Source organism: Myotis yumanensis, unplaced genomic scaffold, assembly GCF_028538775.1.
Source record: "Myotis yumanensis isolate MYYU_CA2020_CCGP unplaced genomic scaffold, mMyoYum1.0.hap1 SCAF_1, whole genome shotgun sequence".
Taxonomy (NCBI): Eukaryota; Metazoa; Chordata; class Mammalia; order Chiroptera; family Vespertilionidae; genus Myotis; species Myotis yumanensis.
The window spans coordinates 164,410,383-164,428,431 of record NW_027223752.1 but is presented as its reverse complement, the minus strand read 5'-3'; the positions used below and the strand labels follow the sequence as shown (position 1 = coordinate 164,428,431).

Sequence of the window (18,049 nt, the reverse complement as noted above, 5' to 3'; positions counted from 1 at the left end):
AAATGAAGAGGATATTACCCATCTCAAGGGATTTGTTTAAGAATCAAATGAGATAATCAAAGTTAACTGTTTAACACTATGCCCTGATACACGTCCTAAACACACAATAAATATTAGACAGTATCAGGTTCACTCATTATCTCTTTCTTAAATGAAAATAGAGTATCTACCTCCCTTACCTTGCCTAAGATTTTTAAATTAGCTTAATATTACTAAGCATGTATAACAATGGAACTTTCAAAAGTATCATATTATGAGCATTTTTCTTTTCCACCTCAGAGTGAGATTTGCATTCACCTTTTACCATTCCCCCTCATGGCCTGGAAGAGTTGATACCTCATTATCAATAATAACACGGGTTTATTTACTCCCCAAGGGAGGGCCAATTTTTGCTTCAGGTTTAGAGCTATCTGCTGGCATTAACAATTTCTAACTTTTAATTAGCCTTTTTTCCCACTTGAAAGCATAAACTGGATTGAAGAGGAAAAAAACAAAAACTCCTTTTCCCTTATCCAAGCTGTGAATTTAAAATACCTGTGTTTTGTCTGCACCTCTGTCACTTTTAACCATAGCTTCTAGAATAATTTTGACAATTTCTGAACCATTTTACCCTAGACTCCACATGTTTCTCGAGTGTCTTTAGTTAAGGTAGGTCGCTGTCTTCTAATGCCATGCTGATTCTTCTGAGGCTTCAGGTGGCCCATGTTAAAAACAACTTCTGCCTGGTCTTTGGAAAAGTGGACATCCAGGGAGCCAAACTCCTCATGAAATAGTCCAATCTGATTCCCTCGGAGTGGTGACTTCTGCAGAGAGACAAGTGTCCTTATTATACAATCCAGTGCTTAAATGGTCTGTTTGTCATATCCTACTTCTCCCCAAGTATCATCTTTCTCCAAATTGAGGTTCATAATAAGGACATTTTCTTTTTAATTTCTATCCTAAATCCTTCATAAAAAGTCAATCCACAGACGGGTGCAAGAGCCACATGGTCTCTTTGGGAGCCAGGGCACGAACGTCAATTAGGTCTAAAATGATGGCCACGTGATGTCTGAGGCTTCCTTCTGCAAATCCCAAGTTGAAGGAAGATGGATTGTGGTATCTCCAGGGACCAGATTCCTGGGAGTCCCTTATCCCTTAGCTCTGGACCCAAAGCAGGAACCATGTCTTCCCGGCTGCAGTGAACTGGCACAGCTGCCCTCTGGTCTGTGTTCAGCACGATTCCAGGAAATTCGGGCAGACACTGAAGGAGGCAAGAAGCACACGACTGAAAGTGCGGTGTGTTTAACGTAATATGGAACCTCACCACCCACAAGCAGTCTGCTCCAGGAAATGCCATTTCCTCTTCCAGGAAACAAAGGTGTGGAGCACTTCTGAGCAGCAGCCGTGTTTGTAAAATAGAGATAATGTCTGATAGAAAATGCTTTGTAAGCTGGGAAAGGAGAAGGCTGGCTAGACAGGATGCTGGAGTCAAAAAGGTCCAGAGGTATCCCTCACACCTAGTATGTATCAAGAATAGATATGGAATTTTTTCTTTCAGATGATATTAAAAAAAAAAAAACCTTTTAGAGACATGATGAATATATTTTTTAAAAAATCTAGTCTTCCAATTAATGAGTTTGCAATTGCAGGACTACATAGTTATAAAACATGTAGTTCTATAAATAAATAAATAAATAAATAAATAAATAAATAAAATAAAATAGTAGAGTAGCACTGGTCCCCGAGACCAGCTATCCCAAGAGAGAAGCAGAAAACAGAGGACATGGCTGTGGAACGGAAGCAGTATTCAACAGGGCCTGAGGGCTATTTCACACCGGCCTGAGATGAATGCCGGTTCTGGTACTTCATCAATTGTGGCATCTTGCGCAGGCTGCATGATCCTTCTAAGTCTGGTTAGTCTCATCTCTAAAATAGAGGAGATGAGGATGATGGTATAATATCTAACTCATAAGATTGTTATGAGGATTAAGAGAACAGTGCATCCAAAGTGCTCATACGATGACTGATATATAGGTACTCAGCACATAATCATCATTATTTGAAATTTCTTTTTAAAGCCACTAACTAGTATTGATGAAATTAAAAGGGCATGTGAATTTCCCTTGAGCCCCAATACTTACTTAGCCTCCTTCTCAAAAGTCAATGAAAAGCCAGCAATGGGGAATGAATGGGTTTACTATCTCCTAGGCACTGTAGCCATTGGCAGTCTGCCATCTCTTCTCGATGTGATAGGCTGTGTAAGGATGGCTGGACAAGAGCCAGGAGGAAGGCATTTTGAACTAGGAGGTTTCTCTTTGACAGTCTGCAGAGAGGAGCTGATGGGGTAGGAGGATGGTCATTGATCCAGTTCTAATGGCTTGTTCCCAGCCATAAACACATTTTTCCTCCAAATTTTAGTAGCAAATATGCAGTGAACGCCTACTACATGCCAGGGAAATATACAATGAACGCCTACTACATGATGGCAGGGTGAGCCAGCCCTTCTCAAGTCCCATCCACCCTCAACCCCCCTGGCTAGACTGTTCTAAGAGGTGGCAGCATCTCTGTTGGATGATCCTGGCCTGAGGGTCAGTTCAATGCTGTTAGATATTAGCAATAGGGGAAAGGGGCTCATTTTAATGGACTATATTTTACCCTTATAAGGTGTGTGCATTTGCTTTGCTGAGTTCACATAGATTAAGAGAAAGAATCACCATATCTGGCTTCCCAGCACAAGCAGCAATGTGAATTAATCAAGTCACCAAACCCTGCTGGGCCTTGGTTTTTCGGGGGGAGGGAGGTGTAAGAGATCAACCAAAGGTCTTGTATACATGCATATAAGCATAACCCATGGACACAGACAATAGGAGGTTGGGGGCATGTGCTGGGGGTGGGAGAGGCCAGGGAGAGGTCAATGGGGGGATAAGGAGACTCATGTAATACTTTCAACAATAAAGAATTTAAAAGAAAAAAAAAAACAAAGAAAGAAAGAAAAAGTTTGAGTACTGGCTGGTGTGGCTCAGTTGGTTAGAGCACCCTTCCATACACCAAAAGGTCACCGCTCAATTCCTGGTCAGGGCACAAACCAAGGTTTCCATCTTTGCGCATTTGAGAGGCAGGCAACCAATCAAAACGTTTCCCTCCCTCCCTCCCTCCCTCCCTCCCTCCCTCCCTCCCTCTCCCTCTCTGTAGAATCAATACAAAATATCCTCAGGTGAGAATTTTTTAAATGTTTTTTAAAATAATAAATAAAATTTTGGAACTAGCAGGAATCTGAGGTCCTTTTCAGCTGACACTCTATCCTTCTATGACCAGAAATCTGCTGATCCAAGGCTTGGCTTCTTTTTTTTCCCTACCTTTTTAATCTCTCTCTCTCTCTCTCTCTCTCTCTCTCTCTCACACACACACACACACACACACACACACACTTTTTAAAGTATTTCTGTTTTATTGCTCACTGGTCCTAGTTTGTTAAAGCAACAAAAGCCTTAGCCAAGCACATTTTAATCATTTAGTGTCATGATTGAGAGGGAATAGCTCTGTAATAGTAACATAGTATTGGTAACCAGACATGTAATTTCTGACATGAATTTTAAAAAAGAATTCTATTAAGTATAGGGGGGCACACCCTATTATCCTCAGCATGATTGTCAATCATGTCAGCGAAGCACAAAAGTCGTAAAATGACACATGCACTGTCACGACATTCCATTACAACTTCAAGGGCTCAGTTTAGAGAGGGCAACTTTGGACATTATAAATAAAACAACCGTGTGCAGATAGAAAATCAAAATCCCAGGTCAGACACCACCTGGGAAAGACTATCCAAGGCACAGAATTGTACTCAAACCTTCCCAGACAGGTAATTATAAAACAAAGATATTCACAAGTCCTTTCTAGTGTAAAAACAGACAAAACAGGTGAAGTTCTCTTCACAGGGTGACCTTGATCCTTCCCACTGAAGGATCGTTTCCGCTTTTCAGTTTGTCTAGCTAGAGAATCATGTGGTCTCAGTCCCCCCTCTCCTTTCCTCGCATCAGCCAGTGTGTGGCCCGAGCTCAGCGCCCCTTCCTCCCTGAACAGCGCACCCGAAGCGTGTCCCATCCCCTTCTGGTCGCCACAGCGGGGAGGGAAGAACCTGTAAAGAGCGAGGCTGGAGGGCGGGGCGGGCACAGCCGAAGGAGAGGAGGCGCCGGCAGCTGGGCGCTGGGCTGGTTCCTGGGCGGGCGGGCGTCCAGGACCCGCTTCTGCGGTCCCGAGCGCGGGGTGACGAGCGCCCCCTGGCCGGCACCGCCTGCGGGCGCACCCACCGCGCCGGCACCGCCAGTGCCCGCGCCACCGCGGGACAGCTGCGCTCGGACCGGCAGCCCACCCAGCAGGTAGGTCCCTGCGTGGCCGCTCGTCGCCGGCCAGGGGAGGGAAGGGGGTCTGTCTGCGTGGGTCCAGGACCCCGGTCCAGCGGAAGCGGCTCACCCGGCTCCGTGGTGACTTGTTCCAGGAAGGGGGGTGCAGAATGATAGAGAAATCGAAGAGACAGGAGCGCAGCGAACTTTGGGTCACTGGTTTCTGGGGTGGGGGTTCTTGCGTGCGGGTTGCCAGGGATGGTGAGGACCTTGGCTGCAAGGAGGCCACCGGGCTGGCTGCACTTCCTCCTTCCTTCTCGTTTTTTAACTCTCACCTGAACTAATGAAGGGCGGAGGGAGGGAGGGAGGGAAGAAGGTGGAAAGTTTTATGTTCTTGGCAAACATTTGTAAGGAGAGAGGTTTGATGCAGATGGCAACCTGTCAGACAGCAACTTGTTTTTTTTTGAAATCCATTGCTAGAGCAGCAGGAAGGGCTGCCAACACTCGCTCTTCTAAACAAACCAAGTTTCTTTTCGCCGGCATGGGGTTGGGGTGAGGTAGGTCTCTGCTAGATGCAAAAAGAAACGAAAACAAACAAACAAACAAACAAACAAAAAACGTCTGGTGCTTAATTCGGTAACCTTGAGGGATCCTTGTTTGTTTTTAAGCTTTGAGGGTCATACGTATAGAGAGTGAAATGTCTTTATTTCACTGGATTTTCAAGAGCCCCAATTATCCATGTGAAATGGACTTGTTCATGCTAAAGGCGCAGGCACTACCGTGGGCATGAAGAGAGAGAGAGCCCAAGGCTGGCTCCACTGGGTTGTGTCTGCAAAGTGAGTGTCACCGTGCTGCCTTGTCCTTGAGGGTTGTCCTGCTCAAAGTTGCTAATGAAAGATGATTCAGTAATGGCAAGGGCTGACAAGGAGGGGTGGTGGCCTGGAGAGAAGAGTGAGCACTCACTGCTTCTCCTGGTCAGTGGTGACTGTTCCTGGGGCGTGTGCAGGTCCTGCGAGGGCCGGCGCCCTTTCTGGCAGCCCCAGGGCTTGCTGCCCCCTTTGCATTGTTTTCTAGAGCTGTGACCACCCCAGGCCCTTCCTTGGCTGGGATGCTTCACAGACAAGCCCTATTTGTAAGGCCCTGGGTGCCCCACTCCCAGCATACACCCCAACCTTCTGAATCACCATCTTCATTTCTTTCCCCCTAACTTATCTTAGGCAACTCATAAAATGGCAGGCTTGCCCACAGATGCCTGATCTCTTTTGAAAATGCTGTGTCTAGTGGGAAGGAGGGTGACATTTGCTAATTTGGTTGCAATTACTTTTGAAGTTTATGCACAGCTGTTTAAAATCCTCTGCGATTAGTGCCATTGTTTGAGGCAGGTGTCCGCCTCCGAATGCTCTTGTTGTCTCTTTCTTCTGCTGATTGTACATACATATATTCATTTATTGTTTTGGGGTTTTGTTTTGTTTTGTTTTTGTTTTAAGCCAAAAAAAATAAAAATGAAAGTATATACATTTAAAGACACAGCACTGGAAGAGCTTTTAAAACCTTCAAAGCATCATTTGTAAAACTCCCAACTTATAAATGAAGTATAATTTAAGTGTTTGTGGTTTGGTTTTGGTTTGGGGAATTTTTTTTTTTTTTTTGAGAGGAACATTTTTTTAAAATCTTTATTGTTGAAAGTGTTGCATATGTCCTTCTTTTCCCCCCACTGACCCCTCTAGCTCCCCTCCCTCCCCGCCCCAGGCCTTCACCACCCTATTGTCTGTGTCCATGGGTTATGCATATATGCATACACATTATTTGGTTTATCTCTTCTGACCCACCCACCCCTGCCTGGGCTCATCAACTCTTATTTCTGATGTCAAAAGTAACCTGTTCCGCATCACCAGCCTTTGTTTCAGCCTCCTGTGATTTTCTTGTAAACTTGTAAAATGTAAACTTCCAGGGGAGACTTGTCACCACCCTCTGTTTTGTCATGTTCACTTCCGTCACTGTCTTGTACTACTACGGTGGCTCAGGTTGGCAAGGAGCTCTTGGGCGACTTCTTTACCTTCTCTCTCACTGCTCCACTCCCTACCCTTTGTTGAGTCTGCTTGGAAAATACGTGGGTCAACTACTGGGAACTTTGATTCCTTTTGCTGATGTCCCCCTTCTCTTTCAGGTATGCAGGGATATTGCTCAATTATTCACAGCTCAGTCGTTCTTATGATCTCACTGATCCCCTTCAACACTAATATTTTATTTCTCTTGTTCATGGCAGGTACTGGAGGCTCCCTTGAATACTTCATTTGTCTTTGATCATTTCTATAAAGGTCCCTCATTCCATTGTAACATATTCTCTCTCTTTGTGGAAATGACAGAATTCTCCTCTATAATGAACTTGGTGTTTCATCTAAAATTCCTTGCGCATTGGGTCTAGGATTTTGTTTTGAGAGGGTTTACAGTACAAATCTGTGACTGGCACTCAGGAGTAAAGCTCCACAAATCTCCATATCCCAGCTTAATGGTGGGACATTCGCCTTCCTTTAAAATAGGAATTAGAATTAGTACTTTCCTTTTTAATGCTTTTTATGTTTTAGAGTTACTGATTATGTTGTTTGCCCCTGAAACTATTGCGGAGATATTAATCTAATGTGACTTTTAATAAGAGTATATTTGATTTCAGGTGATTTTCTTTTTATACAATTCAATCTTTTCTTTCTTTTTTTTCAAGTAATTAATTTCCACAAATAATATAAAATAAAAAGTTGTTACATAATGAAATATCCCAGAGAACATACATGTATCATGTGATTCCATATTTATATAATTGTATTGCCCCAAGACAAACCTGTAGTTAAAAGTAGAGAAATTAGTGTTGTGGTGGCATGCATAACATTAAACTCATTCTTTCTGTTTCTGTCCATTACTTTGATATCTTAACCATCTCATTTTCAAGAAGTAATGCATCTAACTTTGCTTTTTCATACCTATTCTGGCTGTTAAGGCAGAAACCATGAAACACCCATAGGAAAACATAATGCTGAGGCAGAAAGGTGAATTAAAAGGCATTTCTTTGCAGTAATGGAAATATCTTTCGTTATTTTAACATGTAAAGCATTTATACACAAATTTCATATTGTTCTCTCTTCTAAAATTATCCTTTGGGCAAATGAGAATCAGAGGTTTCAGGAATTAGGGATAGCTCAGCCCAAGCCCAGAATTGTAGATTTCTGCTCTGGGATTAAACTAGCAGACATTTAAAGGCACTCGTTTTGGCAGCATATACTTTTACAGGTTGATATAGGGTAATGCTAACTTTGAATTAAGCTGATAATATTGATGATAATAATAATCAGAGCCAACAAAAACAGTAAAACATCGTTTTATTGAGTCATTATTATTTATAATTTATGTACCAGATTTTATACTCCCAACTTTATTTATATTTGACAAACATTCCCATCTCATTTAATCTTTGCAAAGCTTTCATAAATTAGATATTATTATTATTACCATAATCACCCTCATTTTACAGATGAGGAAATTTAGGCCCAGGGAGGTTAAGCCATGTGTCCAGCTTTTATAGCTGGTAAGTGGTAGTGTCAGGTTTATCTGACCGCCAAGCACTTGCCATAAACCACAGAGCTGAACAACCCACCAGTTAATTTTTTAATGGTGGTAAAATATACATAACATTTAAGTGTACAGTTCATTGGCATTAAATACAGAATGGAACAAATTAGGTTTACAGTTGTTCTAATGAAAAATAATGCAAGAATTAATAAATAATAATATAAGAATAAACTCTACGTCTTGTGTATTCACAACTGTAAACCTACTTTTGCTCCTCTCTGTATATTCACAATGTTGTCCAACCAGCACTACCATTCATCCAATAGAACTCTTTCGACTTGCAAAACTGAAACTCTATGCCCATTACATATTAACTTCCAATTCTTCACTTCCCCCTGCTCCTGGAAACCAGCATTCTACTTTCTGTTACTATGAATTTGACTACTCTGGAACCTCGTATAAGTTGAATCATACAGTATTTGTCTTATTTCACCTAGCATAATGTCCTGAAGGTTCCTCAAGGTTTACATTGTAATATGAATCCAAATTTCCTTCCTGTTTAAGGCTGAATAATAATCCATTGTTGGTGTAGACCACATTTTGTTTATTCATCTGTTGATGGATACTTGGGTTGCTTCCACATTTTGGCTATTATGAATAATGCTGCTATGAACATGGGTGTACAAATATCTCTTCAAAGTCTTTTGGCCATATACCCAGAAATGGAATTGCTGGATTGGATGTTTAATTTTATAGGAACCATCATATTATTTTCCATAGCAGCTTCACCATTTTACATTCCCACCAACAGTGCACAAGGGTTCCAGTTTCTCCACATCCTCACCAATACTTGTTATGTTCTGTTTATATGATAGTGGCCATCCTAATGGGTGTGAGGGGTAACCAGTGAGTTATTTACCAAATTATTTGATGCCTGATGTCAGGAGTCCTGGACTTATGGTACTCCTGAATTCATTGCTTTTCCTATCTCACCTTGTGCTTATATACCTTTCTCTAGTGCAGAATCATTGTAATTATTACTAAAGCATTCGCTGAAGGATTAGGGAAACCATGGATAGGAGGGCTCCTAAAAAATAAACAAAAGGTCCCTGTAGGTAGGGTAGCCCCTACATACATGATTTAGAAGTGATTTTTTAGGAGAAATAGTACTGATTATACAAAGTAGGCATGATTCAACCAGAAGTTGACAAAGATGAAAATGGCCTCTCTTTCCTCTCCCAAAGCTTTCCCCTTGCTGCTAGGAGAAGACAAGCATTGGTGGTACCATGTGACATGATGTGCTTTCCTTTCTAAAACTGGGGTCCCTGGGATCAGAGCTGAATCCAACTGCCTATTTTTTCCAGTGTGTATACAGGTATTGATGAGTTCTCTGAAAAAAAAAGGAACTATGCCAATTCACAATGATATAACTCCATAATTTCCAACTCCAGCCAGGCTCTCGGACTTTCCCTGGTCAGCCCTCTTTTGCTTTCTAGAGCAGTATATTTCAGACCTTCTCTTGTCACCACTGTCCCTGCACTCTCAGCACTTTGCCTTGCTTCCTTTGCAAGCTCCTCCTCTCCTTTCTGCCCCCTGGAAGATGAATATTCCTTCATTTTCTCATGCCATAAGCAACCTCATTCCTCATTGCCCTCCATAGCCATTCTCCTGGTTGACCACCTACCAACCATTTGCCTATGCAAAGTCTTACTGATCCTCTTCCACAGATAGCTGATAGGCACATCCAGCACCACAATATCCCAAACTGAATGTATTATCTTTTTCCTTCCTCTTTCCATAAATTTTCCCTCTCATTCTTTCCAGAACCTGACTTTGGTATCATCTGTTCTTGTATAACCAGAAATCTGAATGTTTTGGCCTGATGTCTCACCTCCAGGTTTACCCCAAAGCAAGTTCTTTTAGTTCCACCCCCTGAATATCTCCCTATTCCATCCACCCTTTCTTGTCCCCACTGCCTCTGCTCTGAGAGGCCACCACTAGATTTATTCTAGATTACTGCCAGAACCTGCTAACTAGTCTCTGTTACTATGGATTACTCTCCACGCCACAGCTGAAAGGATCTTGCTGGATCCCAGACCTTAGTGTGTCATTCCCTTGTTCTAAGTTCTCCAGTGGCTACCCAATGCCCTTGGAATGAAACTCAGACTCTGTGACATGAAGTGAAAGGTTCTAGTTGATCTACATTCCCCTGTCCTCTCCAGCCTCACACATATTACGCTCCTCCAAGTCCAGCCTCTTTGGGTTCCTCAGCAGTCCTATGGATCCCCTGCCTCATCAGCTTTCTGCCCAACCTCTAAACCTTTTCTTCCTTTGGCTAGTTCTACATATCTTCAGTCCCAACCTTAGATGTCATCCTCTGGAAAGCTTTTTCTGATCCTCCAAATTAGGAATTTATCTCCTCCCACGTGTTCTTAAAGTACATATGAGATCATCTATATCAGCGGTTCTCAACCTGTGGGTCGTGACTCCTTTGGGGGTCGCCTAAGACCAACGGAAAACACATATATAATTACATATCGTTTTTGTGATTAATCACTATGCTTTAATTATGTTCAATTTGTAACAATGAAAATACATCCTGCATATCAGATATTTACATTATGATTCATAACAGTAGCAAAATTACAATTATGAAGTAGCAACAAAAATAATTTTATGGTTGGGGATCACCACAACATGAGGAACTGTATTAAAGGGTAGCGGCATTAGGAAGGTTGAGAACCACTGATCTATATAAAGTATTAGCACCATGTGTAGCATATAGTAATCAATCAAAAACTGTTAGCTACCACTACACTTAGAATATATTGCCATTGTTTGTTTACTTTTTTACTTCCCTAGAACATTATAAACTCCTTGGAGGAAGAAACCACATTCTTCCTTATTATCTGTTGAATCCCTAGCATCTGTCAGCATATCTGACATATAGTAGATATTTAATAAATATTAGTGGAATAAATAAATAAACTATGAATTTTACAACCTGTAATTTTTAAGGAACTGTGTGCTGTAGGAGAAAAGAATCCCAATCTAGTCATTTAAATGTTCATACAAGTAGAATCATTATCATCTTGGGCAGTTTTTGTCTATGGTTCTCTAGAATTATCTAGATAAATTCTACTAAGAAGTCAAAGTTGAAGGAAATGCTCAGAGACAACTTGCTATCAGGGAAAAGCTCCATCTCCCCCTGCCTATGGTGTGATTTTCTCCCTCTGTCATCCTCAGTTTTTTATTTTGCTGACTATTATAATTCCAGTAATAAAAGAAAAAAGACCAACCTAAGAATGATCAGGAAATAAAAGGTAATATTCAAATACACTGAAATATCCCACAAGCAAAAGAATGAGGTAAAAGGTAGACAAAATGTAGATATACTGAGAAATTAATTATATAATTTTATTAAAATTAATTATTTTAATAAAAAGAAAATATTAGATATTAAAAGAGGTAAGAAAATTTTAATGAAATGACAAAAGACTTCAAGGATTCTTCAAAACAAAACCATAATTATCTTAAAAGTCATTAAAACAGCAAGAGTAGGAAAGGTAAAAAGTAAAAGACTAGATTCAAGAATTTGGATGATAAAAGAATGCCAAAGATAAAATAATTGAAAGCATTTAAAGAAAAATGTCTTAAAAATAGAGAGTAATGAATTATTTAGGAGATTCACTTGAAAGTAGAATAACAAAAAATATGAAACCAAAGGGGAAAAAACATAATATTTTAAATGAGATTAAAAATAAATCCCAGCAATAATCAAATAAAATGGACACCAATACAGGTTCCTAACAAGAAAGCCAGAACTAAAATGATGTCAAAATGGGAGCTTGGATTTCTGGCTTGTATCACAAAAGCTGACATAACCCCTGTGAGACTTCAGAGTTTTCAGAGTGCACTTTACTTCATGAATGGCATTGCGTTTCAGGGGAAATGAACTGTGAGTTCCACTGATACTTCCCTCCAGGGGAGTGTCAGCATAGGCTCAGGTAGTTATGCTCACCTTTGCCTGCAAATAAGGGAGACACTTCTTACAGCCTCTGCATTCCAACCCTTACTGGGTCCTCCATCCAAAGTATCTTGTTCTCCTTTAGCAAATAAGAAATGCAGGTGGCCCCTCAATCCTAAGTGTATTTCTCCCTTTGTTCATGAAAAGGTCTTCTCAACCAGGGTCCCTTTTAGCAATTAGAAAAAAAAAAGTGTCCTATTGTGTTATACCTTTTCCATGTAGCTTGTCATGTGTTTACCCTCCCTCTTATGTTTTCATATCTCTGAGGACTTGTGGTTTTTATCCAGCTGATGACTGAAGCTCAGTAATGATATTTTATTCAATTATTATCTCCTGAGTAAGCTAGCCTAAGGACATTTGCCAAGTTTTCTATTTCCTTCCTTTTCTTTAACTCCTGGCACAGAGCTCAGACCGCAGACTTGAGGAAGCTCATGACGCCTCTCAGAGTGAAGGGATATATTTGATTTTCCTCCGTTCACCAACGTGAAGGATTCTGAGTATGATGTACATTTGTCAGACCTATAATTAGTATTAAGAGCCCTAAGCACTCTTAATTTTTGTCCACATCCTCAAGGTGAATTTTGGGGATCTGACTGAGAGTGGTTTATAGGGCCAAGTACACAGTTACCCTTTGGTGTGTTGACTTCGGATAAGCCAGTCTCTGTACTATATCACCCGCTGCTTCCTCCCCTCCCAGGTTCTAAGGTGCCAGTTTCTCCACCTCACTGCTCTCCAATTTCCCTACAGTAAACAGGGAACTATGAAAGTTGGCACACAAGGGAATTGAGAATGCAAAATAGATAGTCCCTTTCAGCAGAAGGGACTGGAGAGAGGCTATAGATCTTGTGACATCATTCCCCCTGCCTTTGTCCTGCTCTTTGATGGCCCTGCCAGTCTTGCAGAGCCATCCAACAGTGATGGCAGGAAGAAAGGTCACAGAAGTGGGAGCCAGGAGACCAAGGTTCTCATTCCACTTTTGCCATATTGACCACAGCATGAGTGAGTTGGATGAGGGCGTCTCTAGGACTCCTCCTGGTCCTATTATTTTGCAGCTGTTTCTCAGATAGTCTTTTGGTATCCACATGTTCCTGGGTACCTGGGGTGGTGCAGTACTGGATAAATGTTAAGGATTCCAGGCAATAGCACCTTCATAAGTGTTGGTGAATAGGCCATATAGATTAGAGAATATAATCAATAGGGGAATGGGTAACTCTTCAGCAATAAACTGAAGTGCAGTCACCCAATCACTGAAGTCATTCAATTACACCAAGCATGTCAAACCCAAAGGCTAACACGGGCCAAATAAACAAGGTTTAAGTTTATGTGGGCCACAAAAAAACAAAAGCTTCAATTCTCATAGAAACATAGGTTTATTTCGATAGAGACATGCTGAATACAAAGGGCTGAAATAAATGAGTAATCGCTAACATAAAATAATAGAACATCTTAATAAAAATTAATATTTTTTCTTGAACATTAACTTACCAGACACTGAATAACTGCACAAATTAATAAGCATAACGCAAGTAAACCTATTTTTCTTGTTCTCCAAAGCGAAATATTTCCTGTTGCACACACCAAACAAGTCAGTCCGAGAGTAATGACCTGGTAATCAGCTGCTAAAATATTTGCTGCTAGTATTAGTGGAGAGAAACAGTGCACCTGCGCATAAGGCGCATAAGGGAAATGAATGCAACAGGATTATAGTAATCAGTCATTAGCGAACATTGTAGTTCGTTATTAATAATTATATATAACAGGATATTGTAAAAATTAAGTTACAAATGTTTATCAAAACGTTTCTTACATACTGTTATATTGGCAGGGCTGCAAAAATATTCACTGTGGGCCTCATGTGGCCCGCAGGCTGAGAGTTTGACATGATTGAACTACATTGTCTTGATTTTGCAAAAGCAAAATTTCATATGATAACAAAATATTTTTCCTCTACTGTGTTATTGTTGGTGGTAGCACAAGGAATGTTATAACAACCAAGTTTTATCAAAATGCTGCTTCTCCCAAAAGAGCAACTTGATTTCCTCGGTGAACTTTGTTTCTGGAAGATAAGATAATGATGAATAATAGCCAGATGGGATCTTCTCTCCTCTATGGTTGGGGACTCTTTCAATTCTTTTTCATTAGTCATTCAAAACAGAAAAACAAATTGGCATGTATTTATTTTCCAGGACATGTTCAGGCTGTACAAAAGGGGTGATAGTAACAGTAGCCATAAATGAACTCTTTCTAAAGAGGAACTTGAATTACGCTACCCCTTACATACAACTGAGCTCATCCTAGAGTTTGATGAAATCCTTTTAATGTTGATGAAATAATCCAATCAGAAATAACTTGCATAATTCCAGGTTCTGAAGCAGAGGCAGCTTAAGTATTTGCCAAAGGCACAGAACAAGGTTCTTTAACCTTCTTTCCTCCATTCCAATAAAAAGAAGGATTTTTTTACTGGAACTCTTTCCTAGTTCCTGTGCATTGAGGTTTGTTAATATTTATAGTACACTTGAGATCTGTAACTAAAAGCACTTTAGTAAGGCATATGAGCAAAAGGAAAATGCTTTTTGTTACTTATTAAAATCAAATAAATGCAACATACTTGACCAAAAAAAAATTGTCAATGTTGCTAAACATAAATTAGCACATATTTTTAGAAATTAATGAAGCAAAACTCATCTGTTAACAGTTTCCCATAGGTGGAGCTGGTAGAAAGAAATGCTAACACATATTTGAATGTTATTTATTTCAATAGAAATGAAAGGAAGAAGAGTCCCTTCTCTTCACAGAAAGATTAGAAGTATTCAGAACAGAGAGAATATATGTTTATTTAAATATGCAAAAATCAGTTCTCTCCTGAAAAATGTTGTAGGTATTTTCTCATTGAAAAATAAACAAGACCTCTAGATGTAAAAAGCTACATCTTGAGAGATATCACACTTCTGATTGAAGTACTGTTCTATCTCGAGACACAGCTGTACAGCAAAGAAAGCCAATTATGGAGAATCAGCAAACATTCTGAAGCTCCAAAAAGTGAAACATGTATTTGTTTGGATATTTGTCTTAAAACTACCAGCAGGAAAGTTCAGTCTGAACTCTGGGGATTTTAATCCACACACCACATTTTCTTAGCCTTTAGCAAGACAGAATCAGAGGATTACCTTTTCTGAGAAGCCCTTTTTAAAAAACTTAAGTGCTAATCAGTGAACTATGACATAAGCTCAAAATGAGATTTGCTAATAAGTAATCAAGGATGAAGTACACTTTGGCACATATTGGCAGTAAAGCAATGCTATTGCTGTGAAATTGTCAAGGCTGCAGTTTATTATTTATTTAACATGCATTTCTCTGACCCAGAGTATTGCTTTACATATAAATCACCGTGTAACAAACCACCCCAAAGCTTAGTGGCTTAAAATGGCACCATTTTAAGGATCAGGAGTTTGGGCTGACTCTGCTCCTCATGGTGTCACCTGGGGTCTCTCATGAGGTTGCAGTCAGATCTGAGATGGAATCATTCACATATGTGTTGCTTGGTGGGTATGGCTAGAACACTAGGCCCACCTCATATCCCCTCTTCCTCTCTATACCTTGGGCTTCTTTTCATGGTGATTTGATCCAAAAAGTGAGTGTTCCAAACACAAAACAGCAAAAACTCAGGTTTTTAAGGCCTAAACTAGAGAGTCACAGAGCAGCACTTCTGTCATGTTCTGCTGTCAAAACATGCTAAGCTCAGGCCCTAACTGGTTTGGCTCAGTGGATAGAGCGTCAGCCTGTGGACTCAAGGGTCCCAGGTTCGATTCCGGTCAAGGGCATGTACCTTGGTTGCGGGCACATACCCAGTAGGGAATGTGCAGGAGGCAGCCAATTGATGTTTCTAACTCTCTATCCCTCTCCCTTCCTCTCTGTAAAAAATCAATAAAATATGTTTTTAAAAAAACATGCTAAGTTCAGGAGGAGGGCAGTAGATGGCATCCTTCCGTGGGGAGCAGCCGAGTGGCATTGCAGAAGAGTAGGGAGTGGCGGATGCTGTGGCAGCCATCTTTGGAAACATGGTATGGCACAAATATTCAGGCTGCTGATATGATAACAGGTCATAAAGGCAATCTCAAGTTTATTTTCTGAGATGGAGCCTCTAGTCTCACTCTTCTCACCCACTCTTTACTCTGCTGACAGAAGGTTCTGACTAAAACAAAAATCTGACCATCGCTCTCTGCTTTGAGAACTCTGTTTTCTCCATCCACTGCAAAATGAAATCCAGCCCCGCCCATGGCTTGCCAGGCACTTCCCCACTGGTCCCCAGACTGCCTCTCCAGCCTCCCATCTCTGGAGGCCCTGAGCACCTGTAGTTCCTATCTCCTCCTGGTTAGCACAGCTCCAAGTGGGACCACAGTCTTGAGATCCACCTCTTCCTGTCCTCACTTTGCTGACCCCTCAGACATCACCTCCTCTGTGAAGCCCACTCCTCCGACCCCCAAAGGGCAGCCTGGGGAAACTGGTAGTGATAAGACCCCTCTCCTCATCCAGACTGCATCAGGAGCTCCTCCAGGGCAGGGATCTGTGTCCCTTTCTCCCCAGTCTGCCCTTCCCCACAGAGTCCCACACACAGTGCCCATAAATGTTTCTTAAATGTCCGCTTAGTGCAGGCAGATGACAGAGCGGTGGAGTGCCTGGGGAAAGAGAACCCCAGACAGGAAGAAGGCGGGTGTGAGGAAGAGGAGGGTCAGAGCCCAGAAGAGTGAGTTGTGTGCGGGAATCAATGTTGTGGGTGCAAAGCTGCAAAAGTGCAGAAAAAGATAAACGAACAACAAGAAACCAGCGCAGTAAGTCAAACAGAAAATTCAATTAGATGAGAGAGAAAGTGTGTGTCGTGGTTAAGGAAAAAGCATCGGTGAGAAGAAATGACTGCTTCACATCAGACCCAGCCACAGAGATACAGGAAGAGCACACCCTAAGGGCACCCCTGACCGGAAATTACAAGGAGGGACACCCAGGCACCCAGGATCCGAACAACACAGACCCTCCCTCCTCCCGACACCGAGCGGCTCTCACCAGAGGACTGACTGCCCAACTCGGGAGGGCAGGAGAGGCGCTGGGCAAAGTGCAGGGAACCTGATGCTACAGGAACATGCCATGGCACTGTCACTCCCAAATCTGAGGTGTTGCCTGTTTCACTTTGCTGGCTATCTTTACTCCTGACCCAAATTGCCTGAATAACATGAAAGTGAAACTGACTGTGATGCTCTTGACTCTAGTGACAAGGGGCAGGGCAAATGGGAGGACTGGGGAGACGAGGGGTGGTAGCTGGACACCAATAGGGAACACCCACCTGAAAAGAACCTATAGCCTTCTTTTCACAGCGCACTGTAAAGGAAGTAATCGCTGTGAGGAAATGGTTTTCCTGCTAGATAGTGGAAGGACATGACCATCATTCTTTTGACTCTACTGAGTATATAAACTAAGTACTAATTATTATAGCTGATATTGGGTTTTTCTCTGTATGTCAGGTACTGCTCTGATCACTTTGCATCCATTAACTCATTTCAGGTAGATTTTCTCATTGTCCTCATTTTACAGATGAGGTAGAGTAGCTTGTTCAAAGGCACGGAGTTACTAAACAAAATGAGAGGGCCGGGGTTTGAGCACCAGCAGCGTGATGCCGTAGCCCATGTTCTTAACACTCTCCTAAGCCTGAAATTCACAATACACTGTGTCTACTGACTCATTTTTTTAAAAAAATACTACTTGACATTGGTAGTAATTCTAAGAAGTGAGTTTTGACACTTACTTCCCTCTCAATTACTGTTTTGGGCATATTTCTTATTTTGCTATGTAATACATTACTCATTTTAGTAACAGAGAAAATGCTCAGGTTCAGCTTCATACATCACACCAGGAGCCCTGCTTAGATCTATACTACTTTTCCAGATCCTTACCAGGCATTTGCTGTCGGCCCTGGAGGGTGGATCTCTGTACCCCACGCAGCTTGCAAATCCTTCCAGGTGTTTAGAGAGATGTTTCAAAATAGCAAAAAAAAAGCTGCAAGGAACTCTCACAGTTTCTGCTTCTCCAGGGAAACTGGTGAGGGAGGAGACTGCCCAGTGCTTTGTGTTGGCTCCCATCATTGATCTGG

At 41.4% G+C, this 18,049-nt stretch overlaps 1 protein-coding gene across 3 annotated transcripts in view; it reads left to right on the top strand.

The window, feature by feature from the left end:
- The first annotated feature begins 4,247 nt into the window (after nt 1-4,247).
- Nucleotides 4,248-18,049, top strand: part of PRKCQ (protein kinase C theta) — a 144,336-nt gene continuing 130,534 nt past the window's right edge. For 2 of the 3 annotated variants that reach the window (XM_070391549.1, XM_070391542.1), the window contains exon 1: nt 4,266-4,358. The gene's annotated coding sequence lies outside the window, so the exon portion shown is untranslated. Of the gene's footprint in view, nt 4,359-18,049 lie in introns of all 3 variants that reach the window. The other variant, XM_070391556.1, reaches the window with a different exon arrangement.